Below are 19,828 nucleotides of genomic sequence, written 5' to 3'. Positions count from 1 at the left end.
CCCTACAGGCTGTCTCGTCGTTGTCGGTGATCAGGCCTGCCACTGTTGTGTCATCAGCAAACTTAATGATGGTGTTGAAGTTGTGCCAGGCCGTGCAGTCATGAGTGAACAGGGAGTACAGAAGTGGACTGAGCACGCACCCCTGAGGGGCCCACCTGTTGAGGATTAGCGTGGCAGATATGTTGTTACCTACCCTTACCACCTTGGCGCCGGTCCGTCAGAAAGTCCAGGATCCAGTTACAGAGGGAGGTGTTTAGTCCCAGGGTCCTTAGCTTAGTGATGAGCTTTGAGGGCACTATGGTGTTGAACGCTGAGCTGTAGTCAATGAATAGCATTCTCACATAGGTGTTCCTTTTGTCCAGGTGGGAAAGGGCAGTGTGGAGTGCAATAGAGATTGCATCATCTATGGATCTGTTGGTGCAGTATGCAAATTGGAGTGGGTCTAGGGTTTCTGGGATAATGGTGTTGATGTGAGCTATGACCAGCCTTTCAAAGCATTTCATGGCTACATACATGAGTGCTACGGGTCGGTAGTCATTTAGGCAGGCTACCTTAGTGTTCTTGGGCACAGGGACTATGGTGGTCTGCTTGAAACATGTAGGTATTACAGACTCAGACAGGGAGAAGTTGAAAATGTCTGTGAAGACACTTGCCAGTTGGTCAGAGCATGGTCGGAGTACACGTCCTGGTAATCCGCCTGGCGACGTTGTGAATGTTGACCTGTTTAAAGGTCTTACTCACATCGGCTGCAGAGAGCGTGATCACACAGTCGTCTGGAACAGCTGATGCTCTTATGCGTGTTTCAGTGTTACTTGCCTCGAAGCGAGCATAGAAGTTATTTAGCTCGTCTGGTAGGCTCGTGTCACTGGGCAGCCCTCGGCTGTGCTTCCCTTTGTAGTCTGTAATAGTTTGCAAGTCCTGTCACATCCGACGAGCATCAGAGCCGGTGTAGTATGATTCTATCTTAGTCCTGTATTGACATTTTGCCTGTTTGATGGTTCGTCGGAGGGCATAGCAGGATTTCCTATAAGCTTCCGGGTTAGAGTGCCGCTCCTTGAAAGCTGTACGCGTTTCTGTGTGTGGAGTAAAGGTGGTCTACAATTTTCTTCCCTTTCTTCCCATTTAACATGCTGATAGAAATTAGGTAAAACTGATTTAAGTTCCCCTGCATTAAAGTCCCCAGCCACTAGGACGCCTCTGGATGAGCGTTTTCCTGTTTGCTTATGGCGGTGTACAGCTCATTGAGTGTGGTTTTTGTGCCAGCCTCGGTCTGTGGTGGTATGTCGACAGCTACGAAAAATACAGATTAAAACGCTCTTGGTAGATTGTGTGGTCTACAGCTTATCATGAGATACTCTACCTCAGACGAGCAAAACCTTGAGACTTCCTTAGATTTTGTGCACCAGCTATTGTTTACATATATGCATAGGCCCCCGTCCGTGTCTTACCAGAGGCTGCTGTTCTGTCCTGCCGATAGTGTGTATAACCCGCCCGTTGTATGTTCTTGATGTCGTCGTTCAGCCACGACTCTGTGAAACATAAGATATTACAGTTTTTAATGTCCTGTTGGTAGGATATATGTGTTTTCAGTTAATCCCATTTATTTTCCAGCCATTGAATGTTAGCTAGCAGGATGGAAGGAAAGGGAAGATTAGCCACTCATCTCCTGATCCTCACAAGGCACCCTGATCTCTTTCCGCGAAACTGCCATTTCTTTTTCGAGCGAATCACGGGGATCTGGGTCTGTAGTATTATATCCCTCCCGTCCGACTCATTGAAGAAGAACTCTTCGTCCAATTTGAGGTGAGCAATCCCAGTTCTGATGTCCAGAAGCTCTTTTCGGTCATAAAATTATGTACAAAACAAGTTACGAACAATGCGAAAAAACAAACAAAATAGCATAGTTGGTTCTGAGCCTATAAAACAGCAGCCCTCCCCTCCGGCACCATTTAAAAAAAAAAAATGCATGCATTCACATGCAGACTATTTTATTATAGAGATTAATCGATCATAGTATGTTTGTTATTTACATTTATATGCCTATAGAAGTTGATGCAACATACTTGTTTAGAAATAATTCTATTGAGATTCTATTGAGCATTATTTATTTAGTCACCCACTTATTGACTGCACATTAACAATGTCATCATTGGGATCTCAGTCTCAGTGAATGAGCTGAGATAGTGGTTAAGATATCACAACCTGATATTTATCTACAGTCAAACACTGTCTGGTGATGATGACTAGTCTAGATTCTAGAACAATAAAAAGCAAAACTGGACCAAAAGGAAACACAACTATTTTTCAAATCAAATCAGATGGTATTGGTCTCGTACACATGTTTTGCAGATGTTATCGCAGGTGCAGCGAAATATTGCTTTTGTTTTTAGCTCCAACAGTGCAGTAATACCTAACAATAGAAAACAATACACACAAACCCCAAAATATTTAATAATGAAATTAAGAAATACCAGAATGAGCAATGTTAGAGTCCGGTGCATTCGGAAAGTATTCAGACCCCTTGACTTTTTCCACATTTTGTTACATTACAGCCTTATTCTAAAATTGATTAAATTATATTATTTTCCTCATCATTCTCCACACAATACCTCAAAAGGACAAAGCAAAAACAAGTTTAGATATTTTTGCAAATGTATTAAAAATAAAAAACAGAAATACCTTATTTACATAAGTATTCAGACCCTTTGTTATGAGTCTCAAAATTGAGCTCAGGTGCATCCTGATTCCACTGTTCATCCTTGGGATGTTTCTACAACTTGATTGGAATCCACCTGTGGTAAATTCAATGAATAGGACATTATGTGGAAAGGCGCACACCTGTCTGTATAAGGTCCCACTGTTGACAGTGCATGTCAGAGCAAAAACGAAGCCACGTGGTCAAAGGAATTGTCCATTGAGCTCCGAGACAGGATTGTGTTGAGGCACAGATCTGGGGAAGGGTACCAAAAAATGTCTGCAGCATTGAAGATTCCCAAGAACACAGTGGCCTCCATCATTCTTAAAGGGAAGAAGTTTGAAACCACCAAGACTTTTCCTAGAGCTGGTCGCCTGGCCAAACTGAGCATTTGGGGGAGAAGAGGCTTGGTCAGGGAGATGACCAAAAACCCGATGGTCACTCTGACAGAACTCCAGAGTTCCTCTGTGGAGATGGGAGAACCTTACAGAAGGACAACCATCTCTACAGCACTCCACCAATCAGGCCTTTATGGTAGAGTTGCCAGACGGAAGCCACTCCTCGGTAAAAGGCACATGACAACCCGCTTGGAGTTTGCCAAAAGCCACCGAAAGGACTCTCAGACCATGAGAAGCAAGATTCTCTGGTGTGATGAAACTCTTTGGCCTGAATGCCGAGCGTCACATCTGGAGTAAAACTTGCACCACCCCTACGGTGAAGCATGGTGGTGGCAGAATCATGCTGTGTGGATGTTTTTCAGCGGCAGGGACTGGTCAGGATTGAGGGAAAGATGAACGGAGCAAAGTATAGAGAGATCCTTGATGGAAACCTGCTCCAGAGCGCTCAGAACCTCAGCCTTGGGCTAGTTTCACCTTCCAACAGGACAATGACCCTAAGCACACAGCCAAGACAACGCAGGAGTGGCTTCGTCATCAAGTTTCTGAAATGTCCTTGAGTGGCCCAGCCAGAGCCGGGACTTGAACCCAATCGAACTTCTCTCGAGAAACCTGAAAATAGCTGTGCAGTGACACTCCCCTCCAACCTGACAGAGCTTGAGAGGATCTGCAGAGAAGAATGGGAGAAACTTCCCAAATACAGGTGTGCCAAGCTTGTAGCGTCAAACCCAAGAAGACTTGAGGCTGTAATCGATGCCAAAGGTGCTTCAACAAACTACTGAGTAAAGTTGAATTTTTTTTTTTAAATACATTTGCAAAAATGTCTAAAAAACAGTTTTTGCTTTGTCATTTTGGTGTATTGTATGTAGATTAAAGAGGAAATATATATTTTTAATCAATTTTAGAATAAGGCTGTAATGTAACAAAATGTGGAAAAAGTCAAGTGATCTGAATACTTTACAAATGCACTGTATGTGTATGTGTGGGTGTGTGTATGTGTATGTATGTATGTGTATGTGTATGTGTATGTGTATATAATGGTGTGTAAGGACAGTATATGAATAGAAAAGAAAGGTTTGTACAGCAGTAGATATATAGGATGATCCTTGACTAGAATACAATATATACATATGAAGTGGGTAAAACAGTATGTAAACATTATTAAAGTGACCAGTATTCAATGACTATGTACATAGGGCAGGGTAGAGTACAGGATGATAGCCAGCTAGTAACAGTGACAAGGTATGACTCCAAACACCTAGAAAAGGCTACTCCCCTTGATGATATCCTCAAAAAAAAAATTGATAGGTATCAGTCTGGTGTTTTCTGTAATGACCTTAGTGATCACTGTTTTTACAGCCTGTGTTCGTAATGGCTGCTCTGTGAAATGGCCTCTCCTGATTTGTCATAGATGCTTGCTAAAAACTTTAATGAGCAAGCCTTCCTTCATGAACTGGCCTCTAAATTGGTATAGAATCAGTTTGATCCCCTCTGTCGAAGACGCTTGGACCTTCTTTTTTTATATTTTCAGTGGTATTGTTAACAAACACGCCCCCATAAAGAAAATTAAAAACAGGTTCAGACCCTGGTTTGACCGTGATCTTGCAGAATTACTCCACCTCAAGAATTCCATTTGGCGAAAGGCTCGGCACACGCTTACTCAGGCTGACTGGCTCTCGTTCAGCCAATGAAAAATAAGGCAAAAGTTAGTTACTTTAAGGAGCAGTTGTCTCTCTATGGGTCTAACCCCAAGAAGTCCTTGAAAACAGTTAAAGACCTGGAGAATAAACCCTCCTCCTCACAGCTTCCCATGTCCCTTAATGTTGATGATGTGATTGTTACTGACAAGGAAAACATGGCTGAGCTCTTTAAATCACCACTTCATTAAGTCAGGATTCCTATTTGACTCAGCCATGCCTCCTTGCCCATCCAACATTTCCTCATCTCCCACCCCTTCTAATGCGACTAGCCTGATGCCCCTCCCTCTTTTTCCCCTGCCCTGCTACAAAGTTTCTCCCTGCAGGCGGTCACTGAGTCCGAGGTGCTAAAAGAGCTCCTTAAACTTGACCCCCCCAAAAAAACATCTGTGTCAGATGGTTTAGACCCTTTCTTCTTCGAGGTTGTTGCCCCTATCATCGCCAAGCCTATCTATGAACTTTATAACCTGTCTCTCCTCTCTGGGGAGGTTCCCATTGCTTGGAAGGCAGCCATGGTGCGTCCTTTATTTAAAGGGGGAGATCAAGCTGATCCTAACTGTTATAGGCCAATTTCTATTTTGCCCTTTTTATCAAAAGTGTTGGGGAAAAATTGTCAATAATCAACTGACTGGCTTTCTTGATGTCTATAGTATTCTCTCCGGTATTCAATCTGATTTCCTTAAAGGTCATCAATGATGCCACAATTGCCCTTGATTCTAAGCAATGTTGTGCTGCTGTTTTTATTGACTTGGCCAAAGCCTTTGATACGGTAAACCATTCCATTCTTGTGGGACGCTAAGGAGTATTGGTGTCTCTGAGGGATCTTTGGCCTGGTTTGCTAACTACCTCTCTCAAAGAGTGCAGTGTATAAAGTCAGAACATCTGCTGTCTCAGCCACTGCCTGTTACCAAGGTAGTACCCCAAGGTTCGATCCTAGGCCCCATGCTCTTCTCAATTTACATCAACAACATAGCTCAGGCGGTAAGAAGCTCTCACATCTATTTATATGCAGATGTTACAGTCTTATACTCAGCTGGCCCCTCCCCGGATTTTGTGTTAAACGCTCTACAACAAAGATTACTTTGTGTCCAACAAGCTTTATCTGCCCTTAGCCCTTAACCGTGTTCTGAACCCCTCAAAACAAAGGTCATGTGGTTTGGTAAGAATAATGCCCCTCTCTCCACAGATGTGATTACTACCTCTGAGGGTTTAGAGCTTGAGGTTGTTACCTCGTACAAGTACTTGGGTGTATGGCTAGACGGTACACTGTCCTTCTCTCAGTACACATCAAAGCTGCAGGCTAAGGTTAAATCTAGACTTGTTTTTTAATGTATTTATTTAAGTTAACCAGGCAAGTCAGTTAAGAACAAATTCTTATTTACAATGACGGTCTAGGAACAGTGGGTTAACTGCCTTGTTCAGGGCAGAACGACAGATTTTTACCTTGTCAGCTCGGGGATTCAATCTAGCAACCTTTCGGTTACTGGCCCAATTCTCTAACCCCTAGGCTACCTTCTGCCTGTTTCCTCTACTGTAATCGCTCCTCTTTCACCCCAGCTGCCAAACTAACCCTGATTCAGATGACCATCTTACCCATGCTAGATTACGGAGACGTAATTTACAGATTGGTAGGTAAGGGTGCTCTCAAGCGGCTAGATGTTCTTTACCATTCGGCCATCAGATTTGCCACCAATGCTCCTTATAGGTCACATGTTGTTGATGTTATAGGAGCTATGCTGTTGATGTAAATTGAGAAGAGCGTGGGGCCTAGGATTGAGCCTTTGGGTACACCCTTGGTGACAGGCAGTGGCTGAGACAGCAGCCACTGCCTGTCTATACTCCTCTGTAAACTGGTCATCTCTGTATACCCGTCACAAGACCCACTGGTTGATGCTGATTTATAAAACACTCTTAGGCCTCACACCCCCCATCTGAGATACCTACTGCAGCCCTCATCCTCCACATACAACACTCGTTCTGCCAGTCACATTCTGTTAAAGGTCCCCAAAGCACACATATCCCTGGGTCGCTCCTCTTTTCAGTTCGCTGCAGCTAGCGACTGGAACGAGCTGCAACAAACACTCAAACAGGACAGTTTTATCTCTTCATTCAAAGACTCAATCAAGGACACTCTTACTGACAGTTGTGGCTGCTTCGTGTGATGTGTTGTTGTCTCTACCTTCTTTCCCTTTGTGCTGTTGTATGTGCCCTGTAATGTTTGTACCATGTTTTGTGCTGCTACCATGTTGGGCTGCTGCCATGTTGTGTTGATACCATGTTGTTGTCATGTTGTGTTGCTAACATGCTGTGTTGTCATGTGTTGCTGCCATGTTGTGTTGATACCATGTTGTTGTCATGTTGCTACCATGCTGTGTTGTCATCTGTTGCTGCCATGCTATGTTGTTGTCTTAGGTCTCTCTTTATGTAGTGTTGTGGTGTCTCTCTTGTCGTGATGTGTGTTTTGTCCCATCCCCGCAGGATGCCTTTTGCCTTTTGGTCGGCTGTCAATGTAAATAAGAATTTGTTCTTAACTGACTTGCCTATTTAAATAAAGGTTAAATATAAAAATATTACAAATAAAAGACTAAGTGTCAAGGCAGGGTACAGGGCGGAGGCTGGCATGTGGTGACTATTTAACAGACTGATGGCCTGGAGATAAAAGCTGTTTTTCAGTCTCTCGGTCCCAGCTTTGATGCACCTGTACTGTCTCCGCCATCTAGATGGTAGCAGGGTGAACAGGTCGTGGCTCGGGTGGCTGAGGTCGTTGATGATCTTCTTGGCTTTCCTGTGACACCAGGTGATGTAGATGTCCTGGAGGGCAGGTAGTGTTCCCCGGGTGATGTACTGCGCTGACGGCAGCGGCACCACCCTCTCGAGAGCCCTGCGGCTGGTTGCGGACAGTGCAGTTGCCGTACCAGACGGTGATACAGCCCGACAGGATGCTCTCAATTGTGAATTTGTGGAATTTCTTGAGGGTCTTATTTTTGTTTACCATCTCATCTCATCGTTAAGGGGATGATGTCATTGAATTTCCCGCTAGCTTCCGTAGTGAGGAATCTTCCCAGACTCTGATAAGAGGATTTGAATGAGTTCCCAACGGATTCAGGAAGCAGTCATCACCACCCTATCACAAGCCTGTATCCCTTGTTTCCCTCATCCTGTGACAGGCGTCAAGGAGCGCACCCGTTCCAGACGAACACCACGGCCTGTGCATGCCAACGAGGCGCCCGTGACAGGGACACATTGTGAGACGAAGCACGGCAGGCACGGAATGGGCGTGCGATGTGACCGTCCTGAATGGACAGCGGGGGTTGGTCAGGAGGGAAGGATGGCAGTGTCCACAAAGGCCCATTGAGTGTGGCACACTGGGTGCTAGACTGGCACCGGCCCCCCTGACATAACCGGGCATGAGTGGGGCGGGCGAAGAGGAAGCCTGCTACCTGGTACAGGCTGAATAGAAGGATTCTTCCAGCTAGAATAGGAGAGCATTTTGCACTTCATCATTCCAGGCTAATGTTAGCTATTATGTCCCGTTTTGTACACAGAAGTGTATTGTTGACATCTACTCAGTGTTTTTCCCATATGGCCTTTATTCGAGAAGATTGCTCATACACGGCCCAAATATTATAAAATGTTAATAAAACAATAGGACAGACTATATCAGTGTTTTACTCCCCAAAATGTGCATCTTGTGCAGAGAGGTGAAAAAGACATTTGGCAAATTTATGATGCATGACACACGCATGCACATGTACACACGCACATACACACACAGAGGAGGGACACGTACACACACACTTAGCCCAAAATAGGTTTGTTCTAGATAAACACGCATATCTGGTAAGGGTGATGTTCACATGATACTCATCCCTAGGACTACTTGGCCATGAAGTACATTTAGTTAACAAACCATATTTGGACCCTTTGGACACAAAGACTAGTATAGGATGAGTCAACTACATTATCTGGGTATGAGTCAACAGAACATTAACTTTTAAAAAGGAGATTTTCACTTTACACTTACTTTAAGAAAGAACGTGACATCACTCACTGGGCTGATGGAAGTGTACTAGCAATGTATACTAGATTCAAAGTAAGTAAGGAATTCTATACAGGCCTGTTTTGAGTAAGCAGTGATCTCCATAGGGTTGGAAAAAATATGGTTTGTGTCCAAAGGATAAATTGGAGGAAAAAAAAACACTTCAAAAACCCCACCTAAAAAATGCTTGCTATTTCCTCCTGAGAAGGATGAGCTGGCAAATCAGTGGCCTACGAGCATTAATATTTTTTATGATTGGAACACGCCCACATCATTCTACCATTTCAACCGCAGACAAGCTGCTTTTTAATATATTAAATTAAATGATTTGGTAGCAAAACTATTTCACTTATCAAACATTAGGAACACCTTAATATTGAACAGCCTCAATTCGTCGGGGCATGGACTCTACAAGGCGTCGAAAGCGTTCCACAGGGATGCTGGCTCATGTTGACTCCAATGCTTCCCACGGTTGTGTCAAGTTGGCTGGATGTCCTTTGGATGGTGGACCATTCTTGATACACAGGAAACTGTTGAGCGTGAAAACCCAGCAATGTTGCTGTTCTTGACACAGACCGGTGCGCCTGGCACCTACTACCATACTACCTTTTGTCATGCCCATTCACCCTCTGAATGGCACACATACACAATCCATGTCTATATCGTCTCAAGGCTTAAAAATCCTTCTTTAACCTGTCTCCTCCCCTTGATCTACACTGAGTGAAGTATATTTAACAAGTGACATCAATAAGGGATCATACCTTTCACCTGGATTCACCTGGTCAATCTATGTCATGGAGTAAGTTCTTCATGTTTTGTATACTCAGTGTAACTCCCTCTTGGCTCGGACGATCAATTAGATAACAAAGTCCAGTCGACATTGCTCTGCATCACGTTCACAGCCAGGCTACATAACAGAACGCAGTCTAGAGAACAGAACACACATAACTAGCGCATTTCACAATGAACGTCAGAACTTTAGTAGTACATGTAAGAAGAATCAAGTTAGCTACTTAGCCGTTTTTTTCCTTGTTAGCTAGGGATAGTGATGCACAAGCAAATTATTATTAATAATTTTAGTTTACTCAATTGTTTTTTCATGATTAGTTTCAGTTTCAGTTTTAGTTTAAGCTTAATAACCTTGGTGTATGTACATTTTTTGTTCCAGCTCAGCACAATCTCATCTGATCTAACTAAACATGCATACACATCAGCCCTCCAGAGAGTCAAAAGGTCACGGAAGACCCAACTTCTGCTATGGAGCTGATTACTGACAAGGATTCATAGCACTTATTAAGAAACCACCACAAGTGTATGCCCCTAAGCCATAAAATGTATTTCATATTAATTAATCTTTTTTTTTTATTAAGGCCAGAGGTCGACTCAAATATCAATCATTCTATCTGTGTTTTTTCTCTCTGTTTACTTACTTTGCTGTAACCTTGGTGCTCTTTTGGAATGTGTGCTCAATCGTTGCCTTCTAGAGAAGCATTTCTTGTCTCGTTTAGGGAACTTACTGCCAACCTTTACAATGCATTCCGTCAAATACGCCTGGATATTTAGTGTTGAGTTATGTTTCCACAGTCTGTCCCTTGTCTTGAGAGACAGCAAAATAATTGACGAGTGAGTGGTTTCCACCATATATGAATCTCTATTGCCCTCTACTGTTGAAAACCGTACCTCACAGGTCAGGTTTTAATGCAATTGTAATTCTGGTAATGTGTCATAAGTTACAGTATACTCAGCATCTTCTAAAATAATTGGGGAAAACAAAAACAGACTCACAACAACACACTCACAACAGAAAGATGATATAGCAAAGCACAGATTAGAATAAATAGTATTATACAGCCCATTTCTGTATGCACGATTCAAATATGAATGCATCTCTCGTTCTGCTTCCTGTAAATTGTAAAAGATGTAAGGGTTGTGTTTTCTAAGAGGCAGTAGTCAGCCTGTCGGCCTGTCATGTGCATACCGACTCCTCATTGTCCTTCGCTCTGAAAGTGACAGTGCCGCAGTGTTACGTAACTTGTGCCCCCCACTGTGCAGCTTTCACACCAGTGCGGTGTACAGACCTTTCAAGGGGCAGGAGCTAAAAATGTTTTTTTTGTAGTTTTTTTTAACATAGCATAGGCCTGTTATTTCTGCAACAACACACTCACTCATCATCACAAATTGCAAGCAAGCTAGTTTACAGTGCCTCCTCAAGACATGACTGACATCGGGAAAAGAGGGTGGGCTATCAGCTGATCATTGATATTGATGATTTATCTTCAATGCTCTTATAATATAATATTCATAATCTTCTAACTTATGATACTGTATATGTCTGGCTGGATAATGGCTTGTGAGGATATTTAGTATTTGGTGGTTAGACAGGGCAGACCAGCATGCGCAACCAATGTGGGTGGGGGGTGGCGAACTTGACGAAGTCACAATGACTTGCGAGCAGGGGGTTCAGAACAACAACGACGAAAACAGTATAATATAATATATTGATGTTTTATGTTGAGTCTTTGCCCAACAAAGTGATGTTAGGATATATAAGTTATCCTGTACGAGATTTTGTGTCAAATACATTACATTGTTACAGGTGTCAAGCTTATGGGCATGTGGCAGCAGTGTGTAGGAGGGAGGTTCCTAGGTGTGAGAAGTGCGCAGAAGGACATGAGACAAAGGAATGTGTAGCATTGGGGAAAGTAGTGGTATGTGTTAATTGTAGGGGTGCTCATGGGGCTGGGGATCAGAAATGTCCTGTGCGAGAGAGGCAGGTTTACAGAGTAGTGCAAAAGATAAGAAAGCCAAATGGTTTGATCCCACCGGTACCCTATTCCCTATATAGTGCACTATTTTTGGTCCTGTTCAAAAGTAGTGCACTACATAGGGAATATGATGCAATTGTGGATTCATTTAGAGAGCAGGCCAGGACACTAACCTAATGTAGCAGGCGTAAATATAAACTCAACATGCAACAATTTCAAAGATTTTATTGAGTTACAGTTCATATAAGGAAATCATTCAACTGAAATCCATTTATTAGGCCCTAATCTATGGATTTCACATGATACAGATATAAAGGCTGTTGATTGTGGCCCGTGGAATGTTGTCCCACTCCTCTTCAATGGTTGTGCAAAGTTGCTGGATATTGGTGGGAACTGGAACAGGCTGTCGTACACGTCGATCCAGAGCCTCCCAAACATGCTCAATGGGTGACATGTCTGGTGAGTATGCAGGCCATGGAAGAACTGGGATATTTTCAGCTTCCAGGAATTGTGTACACATCCTTACGTCATGGGGCTGTGCATTATCATGCTGAAACATGGGTGATGGCGGCGAATGAATGGCATGACAATGGGCCTCAATTGTGTTCGTTGTCCGTAGCTTATGCCTGCCCATACCATAACCCCACCACCACCATGGGGCACTGTTCACAATGTTGACATCAGCAAACCGCCCGCCCACACAACACCATGCTGTCTGCCATCTGCCTGGCACAGTTGAAACCGGGATTCATCCGTGAAGAGCACACTTCTGGTGGACATTCCTGCAGTCAGCATGCCAATTGCATGCTCCCTCAAAACTTGAGACACTGTGGCATTGTATTGTGTGACAAAACTGCACATTTTAGAGTGTCCTTTTATTGCCCCCAGCACAAGGTGCACCGGTGTAATGATCATGCTGTTTAATCAGCTTCTTGATATGCCACACCTGTCAGGTGGATGGTTTATCTTTTCAAAGGATAAATTCCCCAGGTCATTGCTGTAAATTAGAACATGTTGTCAGTCAACTTATCTGGTAAAAAAAAAAAATTGGTAAAGGCATGCAATTATTTGAATGTTTTCATTGTAATATCTGTATTCTGTATTAAATACCTTTAAATGCATATGGGCTTTGAAGTACAATTGAATGCTGTCTCATGGCGTCAGCTAATTGGAATATAGTATAAAGAATTCATATCGATGGACTCATAAATAAATACTATTCTAGTACTGAAAAACAAGTGTAAAAACCACACACTACAAAAGCGAGATGACCAACCTTGACTCTAGTTCTATTATTATACTTTTTTTTTGTAATGCATCAATGATCACAATACATACAACCGGCTACGTATTTATTCAGACAGTGAAGCTTAAACTTTGAAATTGTCTCTATACTCCAGCATTTTGTTTTGTACGAGGCGAAAGTACAGAATATCACCTTTTTATTCAAGGCCATTTTCATACATAGTATCTGTTTTACTATTTAGAAATGAAGACACTTTATGTATCTACTATAGCTCCCATTTGAAGGTGCCATAAGTATTTGGACAAATCTAGAGTAAGGTTCTATCTGCATTTTTGTCCAAATGTTGTTATTGACATAGTCTTGTTCTGTTCAATGCTCTCTACCTATATAGTACTCTAAATTCCCAAATTCATGTTGCTAAGTTCAAAAGAATACAAGATTAACATTTCTGAGAGATAGAACATTAGAGTCCCAAACTCTAGAAAAACATTTATAGTGTATTACATTTAGTCAAATGTTTAGTAGGCCCCATACTCCTAGCACAAGTTTGTGACTCTTCAAACTTGTTGGATGTTTCGGATTATGTTGATCCCAATAGAAATGAATGGTAAATAATGTATTGTGTCATTTTGGAGTCACATTTACTGTAAATAAGAATAGATTATGTTTCTGAACACTTCTACATTAATGTGGATGCTACCATGATTATGGATCATGAAAGAATCGTCAATAACGATGATTGAGAAAGTTACAGATTCCCAATTAGGTGCCTTTTGAGTAGCGCAACTTGGTCATAAAGGGCACATGTTCAACTTAATAAAAAAAAAGTTTGACCATCTCAAGAGGTAAAGTAAAAAAATGACTATAGTAAGTGCCTATTAAAACCTGTTGGGGCTACAGGTTAGCAATGAACCCCGAGCCGGGATTGCTAACAAGGCTGGAAATTCAAAACATCAAAAATCTAATAATTTCAATTTCTCAAACAATCAACTATTTTACACAATTTAAATGATAAACATCTCCTTAATCTAACCACATTGTTCGATTTTCAAAGAGGCTTTACGGCAAAAGCATAAAGTTAGATTATGTTAGGACAGTACATAGCCACAAAAGTACAAACATCCATTTTCAATTCAAGGTCAGGTGTCACCAAAAGCAGAAACCAGCTTGAATTATGCACTAACTTTTGTCAATCTCCATCAGATGACACTCCTAGGACATTATGTTATACAATACATGCATTTTTTTGTTCCATCAAGTTCATATTTATATCCAAAAACAGCATTTTACAGTAGCGTGAAATTCAGATTTTTTCTTCTCTGAAATGCTTCCGGTGAACATAACAAAATTACTATTCGAAAACATTGGTAAATTATAATATTGTCATTCAAAGAATAATATATTATCATCTCGTAATTGCTACCGAATGGCCAGATCTCAAAATAACTTTACTGGGAAATCACATTTTGCAATAAACGGGGTGCTATGCTAAGAACAACAGGCTATGCTATACAGTTAGCATCATCTAAAATCGATAATAACATTGTAAATACCCCCTTACCTTTGATTATCTCCATCAGAAGGCAGGATCCCAGGTCCGGAAGGCATTCCAGGTCCGGAACAAATGTGGTTTCTTTTGACAAAGTTCATAATTTATGTCCAAATAACACCAAGTACTTAGCGTTCATTATGCTCCCACAAAACGTGGTGGGGTGCTGGTAAAATCACGCCCGAAAAGCAAAAAAAACCTAGTAAATAATCTATTTATGTTCGTTCAAACATGTCAAATGTTGTTTAGCATTAATCTTTTGGTCCATTTTTAACGTTAAACATCAGTAATATTTTCACACAACCTATCCTATGTCTAGATAAAAAATGATGACAAACTCACGTCTCTCAGATTTATGCGCAGGCGCAAAAAAATGAAGTGATGACATGTCAACTTCCTTGGATTCTAATTTGCTCTCTGTTTATCATAGACGCTTCAAACAACTTTATAAAGATCGTTGACATCTAGTGGAAGCCGTAGGTGTTGCGAAATGAATCCTTTCTCACTATGGTATCTATAAAACAATGACACTAAATAGTACAGTCACAAAATTCACATTTTTTTGGATCTATTTTTCACAGGTTTTTGCCTGCAATATGAGTTTTGTTATACTTACAGACACCATTCAAACTGTTTTAGAAAATTCAGAGTGTTTTCTATCCGAATGTGTTAATAATATGCATATCCTAGCTTCTGAGTTGGTGTAGGAGGCAGTTAAAAATGGGCACATCTTTTTTTCAAAATGTCTCAATACTGCCCCCGAGCCCCAACAGGTTCGCCAAATAAAGTAACAGGGTTGACCTTAACAGTGGCAGGTTGGAATTTGTTGTTATTAATCTTGCCCTGAAGGCATCTCTGCAGAGTTGTCACTAGCTGGCACAGCCCCAAAATGATAAAATCTGATTTTAAACCTTACCCTAACCTTAACCCTAACCTTAACCACTCTGCTAACCCAAAAGCCTAATCCTAACCTTAAATTAATACCAAAAAGCATATTTTTGTTTTCATTAATTTGTACAATAATGATATAAAAAAAATGTTAAACCAATTTTGACTTTGCAGCTGGCCCAGCTAGTGGAAATCGCTCAGTTCTGCCTCCAGGGGAAGATTCATGACAATAAACGTCAACCTGTGTAACAAGGTTGACGAATTCATCTTAATAAATCATCCATAAATCCACCTGTGACAAGCTTGTTGTGTGCAACACAGGGTGACAATTTAAAACAAGCTTAACAAAAACATTTAATTGTTAAAACATTTCTAGCCTGTCTATGGGTAACAGCCACAAAACACCCGAAAATGGCTAAAAAGAGTGCAACCAACTCACCCGATTTTACACTGTGATTTGACTATTAGATGTTCAATGTTTCTTTGAAAAAACATATTTAAAAAGGAATAGTTTCACCATATTAAAACGAGAGTTCAGCTCACTTAACAGGGTTGACCTTGAAGTGAATCACTAATCACATTAAATAAATAATAATCCTCTCGAAATGACATTGTAAGAGCAACAAAATAACTAGGGCTTTACAATGATGATGAAAACTTGAATAAATGTTGGGGTTAAGTGTGTTAAAATCTTCCTAGAAGTCACAGAGGATGCACAGAGCGACATGTCAAAATGCTGAATTCTGGCACTTCAGCAAGTCTTTATTCATATTAAAAATCTGATTTGTTGAATTTTCCATGTGGTCTATATTAAAGGGCATTTCATTTATTATACCAGGCTTTGAAAATTCCATATTCGTCCACAATTTCTACTTAAAATATCAAAGGGACGCAAAAAGCAATCATTTTGTAGAACAACCTAGGGGAGTTGAGCATTTTTGGGGGGGTATGATCTTTGTTCCTCTGTAATTTTCTTACTCATCATTATTCATGATTCAGTCATGATTATCCATAATCATGGTAGCATTCACATTAATGTAGAAGTGTTCAGATTTTTTTTAAATTCTTATTTAAAATAAAAGTTACTCCAAAATGACATAAAACATTATGGGCAAAACATAATCCAAAATATAACCAAAACAAACTGCAAATGCATCCAACAAGTCTGTAGAGCCACAAGCTTGATATGAAATATGGGACCAAACATCAAACTTTTGACTATTTTAATACACTGAAAGTGAATTTGTCCAAATACTTATGGAGAAAAAAAATGTATTCAAAAGGGAGGACCAGATACATAAAGTGCTTTCATTTCTAAAAGTAAAACATGTATGCATGTAAATATCCTCAAATGAAAGTTGACACTGTATTGTCGCCTCATATGAAACATTTGGTCTCAAATCCAAAATAATCCAGTTATCAATTTTGCCAAGCTATGAACTGTAACGTCATATAACAACTGTAATGTCAGCATACTACCTCAAGCTGGCAGCAAACACAACCATACATCAAAACTCCCCCCACAAAGCTGCAAGTAAATACCAAGTTATCCCTTACAATTCCGTTTATAATTCATGAAAGGATGCAATTTATGGGGAAAAGTACGAGTTCTTGGAAGTAGCCTTGTTTTTCAGGAAGTAGCCTTGTAGTTTTTGAACTTCTGTAGTCTTTTTGAATGGTATTCAATGGGCAAAAACGTAGTGCAATGGGGTTCAATGCAAAAACTTCTTAAAAGGCATCTGGCAGAAGTAAATTCATCCACGAACACAAATGTACGGTGGCAAGAAAAAGTATGTGAACCCTTTGGAATTACCTGGATTTCTGCATAAATTGGTCATCAAATTTGATCTGATCTTCATCTAAGTCACAACAATAGACAGACATAGTGTGCTTAAACTAATAACACACAAATTATTGTATTTTACTTGTTTATATTGAAAACATCATTTAAACATTCACAGTGTAGGTTGGGGAAAGTATGTGAACCCCTAGTCTAATGACTTCTCCAAAAGCTAATTAGAGTTAGAAGTCAGCTAACCTGGAGTCCAATCAATGAGATGAGATTGGAGATGTTGGTTAGAGCTGCCTTGCCCTATAAAAAACACTCACAAAATTTGAGTTTGCTATTCACAAGAAGCATTGCCTGATGTGAACCACGCATTGCCTGATGTGAACCACGTTCAGCGCTGTTGCTACTCTCCCTAGGAGTGGCCGTCCTGCAAAGATGACTGAAGTAAATCAACAACAGAAGAAAATACGTTTTCTGGAGTAGCCCAGTCAGAGTCCTGACCTCAACCCGATTTGAGATGCTGTGGCATGACCTCAAGAGGAGTTCACACCAGACATCCCAAGAATATTGCTGAACTGAAACAGTTTTGTAAAGAGAAATGGTCCAAAATTCCTTCTGACTGTTGCGCAGGTCTGATCCGCAACTACAGAAAACGTTCGGTTGAGGTTATTGCTTCCAAAGGAGGGTCAACCAGTTATTAAACCCAAGAGTTCACATACTTTTCCCACCCAGCACTGTGAATGTTTACACGGTGTGCCCAATAAAGACATGAAAACGTATAATTGTTTGTGTTATTAGTTTAAGCAGACTGTGTTTGTCTATTGTTGTGTCCTAGATGAAGATCAGATCAAATTTTATGACCAATTTATGCAGAAATCCAGGTATTTCCAAAGGGTTCACATACTTTTTCTTGCCACTGTAATTTCATATATATCTTAAATGACCATGTTTTCACGAATTTGATATAATCGTCAAGCCCAGTCAAAAGAAAGCTTAGGGGACATGGGTGGGCATGTAACATGAACATCTAGCATCCCAAAGGTTGCGTGTTCAAATCACCTCATGGACTACTTTATTATTTTAGCTGATTTGCAACTACTTAAGAATGTTAGCTAACTCTTCCCATAATGCAAACCCTAATCTTAACCCTAAACATAACCCTAACCACTAGCCTAGCTAACGTTAGATACCTAGCCAATGTTAGCCATAACATATTCGAACTCGTAACATAATCCGTATTACAAATTCATAACATATTGTACAAATTGGAATTCGTAACATATCCCAGAAAATTGAGAACGCAACATATCATATAAAATGGATGATGGACATACAAATGAATACATACCATAAGAAACATAACATATCTTACTAAATGGAGGTAGAAAAATGTCGATGTCTATCTGCACCCTCTGACCGTCTGCACTGCCTCTATGCACATTCACATGACTTTCTCACACCCTCAAACACATACACGCCTTTTACTATGTTACGTCGACCCCTGAGTCCAGGTTGATTGATTTCCACAGCATTGTTACACTTGTTGTGAGTGTACCAATTATAGCAAGTGTATTACGTGTGTCATGTTGTATTGCTTTGGCACACGTGCATCCTCAGTCATGTTTTTACACCAGTTGCCAGTGACACCAGATGTGACTGGTGTACAGTGCATCGGAAAGCATTTCAGACCCCTTGACTTTTTTCAAAAAGGTTTACGTTACACCCTTACTCTAAAATTGATTAAATTGTTTTTTTCCCCCCTCAATCTACACACAATACCCCATAATGACAAAACAAAAACAGGTTTTTAGAAATGTTTGGAAATGTATTAAAAATGAAAAACTGAAAATATCTAATTTACTGACCTCACTAATGCTCTTGTGGCTGAATGGAAGCAAGTCACCGCAGCAATGTTCCAACGTCTAGTAGCAAGTCTTCCCAGGAGAGTGGAGGCTGTTATAGTAGCAAAGGGGGGACAAACTCCATATTAATCCCCATGACTTTGGAATGAGATGTTCGACGAGCATTCTTTTGGTCATGTAGTGTACAAACATAGAGTGCAATCGGAAAGAATTCAGACCCCTTGACTTTTTCCAAATTTTTGTTACATGACAGCCTTATTCTAAAATGTATCAAATCATTTTTTCTCTCATCAATCTACACACAATACCCCATATTTACAAAGCAAAAATATTAAAAAAAATATATATTTTTGCAAATGTTTGAAACTAAAAAACGTAAATATCATATTTACATAAGTATTCAGACCCTTTACTCTATACTTTGTTGAAACATATTTGGCAGTGATTACAGTCTCAAGTCTTCTTGGGTATGACGCTACAAGCTTGGCACACATATATATTTGGGGAGTTTCTCCCATTTTTCTTTACAGATCCTCTCAAGCTCTTTCAGATTGGATTGGGAGCGTCGCTGCACAGCTATTTTCAGATCTCTCCAGAGATGTTCTATCGGGTTCAAGTCCGGGCTCTGGCTGCTGCCACCACCATGCTTCACCGTAGGGATGGTGCCAGGTTTCCTCCAGATGTGACGCTAGGCATTCCAGCCAAACAGTTCAATATTGGTTGCATCAGACCAGAGAATCTTGTTTCTCATGGTCTGAGAGTCTTTAGGTGCCTTTTGGCAAACTCCAAGCGGGCTGTCATGTGCCTTTTACTGAGGAGTGGCTTCCATCTGGCCACTCTACCATAAAGGCCTGATTGGTGGAGTGCTGCAGAGATGGTTGTCCTTCTGGAAGGCTCTCCGAT

General features: G+C 40.8%; 1 protein-coding gene and 1 long non-coding RNA gene across 2 annotated transcripts in view; one reads left to right on the top strand and one right to left on the bottom strand.

Moving 5' to 3' along the window:
• The window catches only part of LOC106609978 (RING finger protein 24), a 71,712-nt gene extending 61,337 nt beyond the window's left edge, over positions 1 to 10,375 (bottom strand). The window contains exons 1-2 of the mRNA XM_045722648.1: positions 10,257 to 10,375; positions 1,449 to 1,529 (exon numbers count right to left, since the gene is read on the bottom strand). The gene's annotated coding sequence lies outside the window, so the exon portion shown is untranslated. The remainder of the gene's footprint in view (positions 1 to 1,448; positions 1,530 to 10,256) is intronic.
• Positions 1 to 10,474, top strand: part of LOC123744185 (uncharacterized) — a 28,401-nt gene extending 17,927 nt beyond the window's left edge. Inside the window, exon 2 of the long non-coding RNA XR_006770764.1 lies at positions 7,955 to 10,474. This is a non-coding gene — a long non-coding RNA (uncharacterized lncRNA). The remainder of the gene's footprint in view (positions 1 to 7,954) is intronic.
• Positions 10,475 to 19,828: the final 9,354 nt, after the last annotated feature.

The sequence above is a fragment of the Salmo salar genome, chromosome ssa08 (assembly GCF_905237065.1).
Source record: "Salmo salar chromosome ssa08, Ssal_v3.1, whole genome shotgun sequence".
NCBI lineage: Eukaryota > Metazoa > Chordata > Actinopteri > Salmoniformes > Salmonidae > Salmo > Salmo salar.
This window is presented reverse-complemented; position numbering and strand designations above follow the sequence as displayed.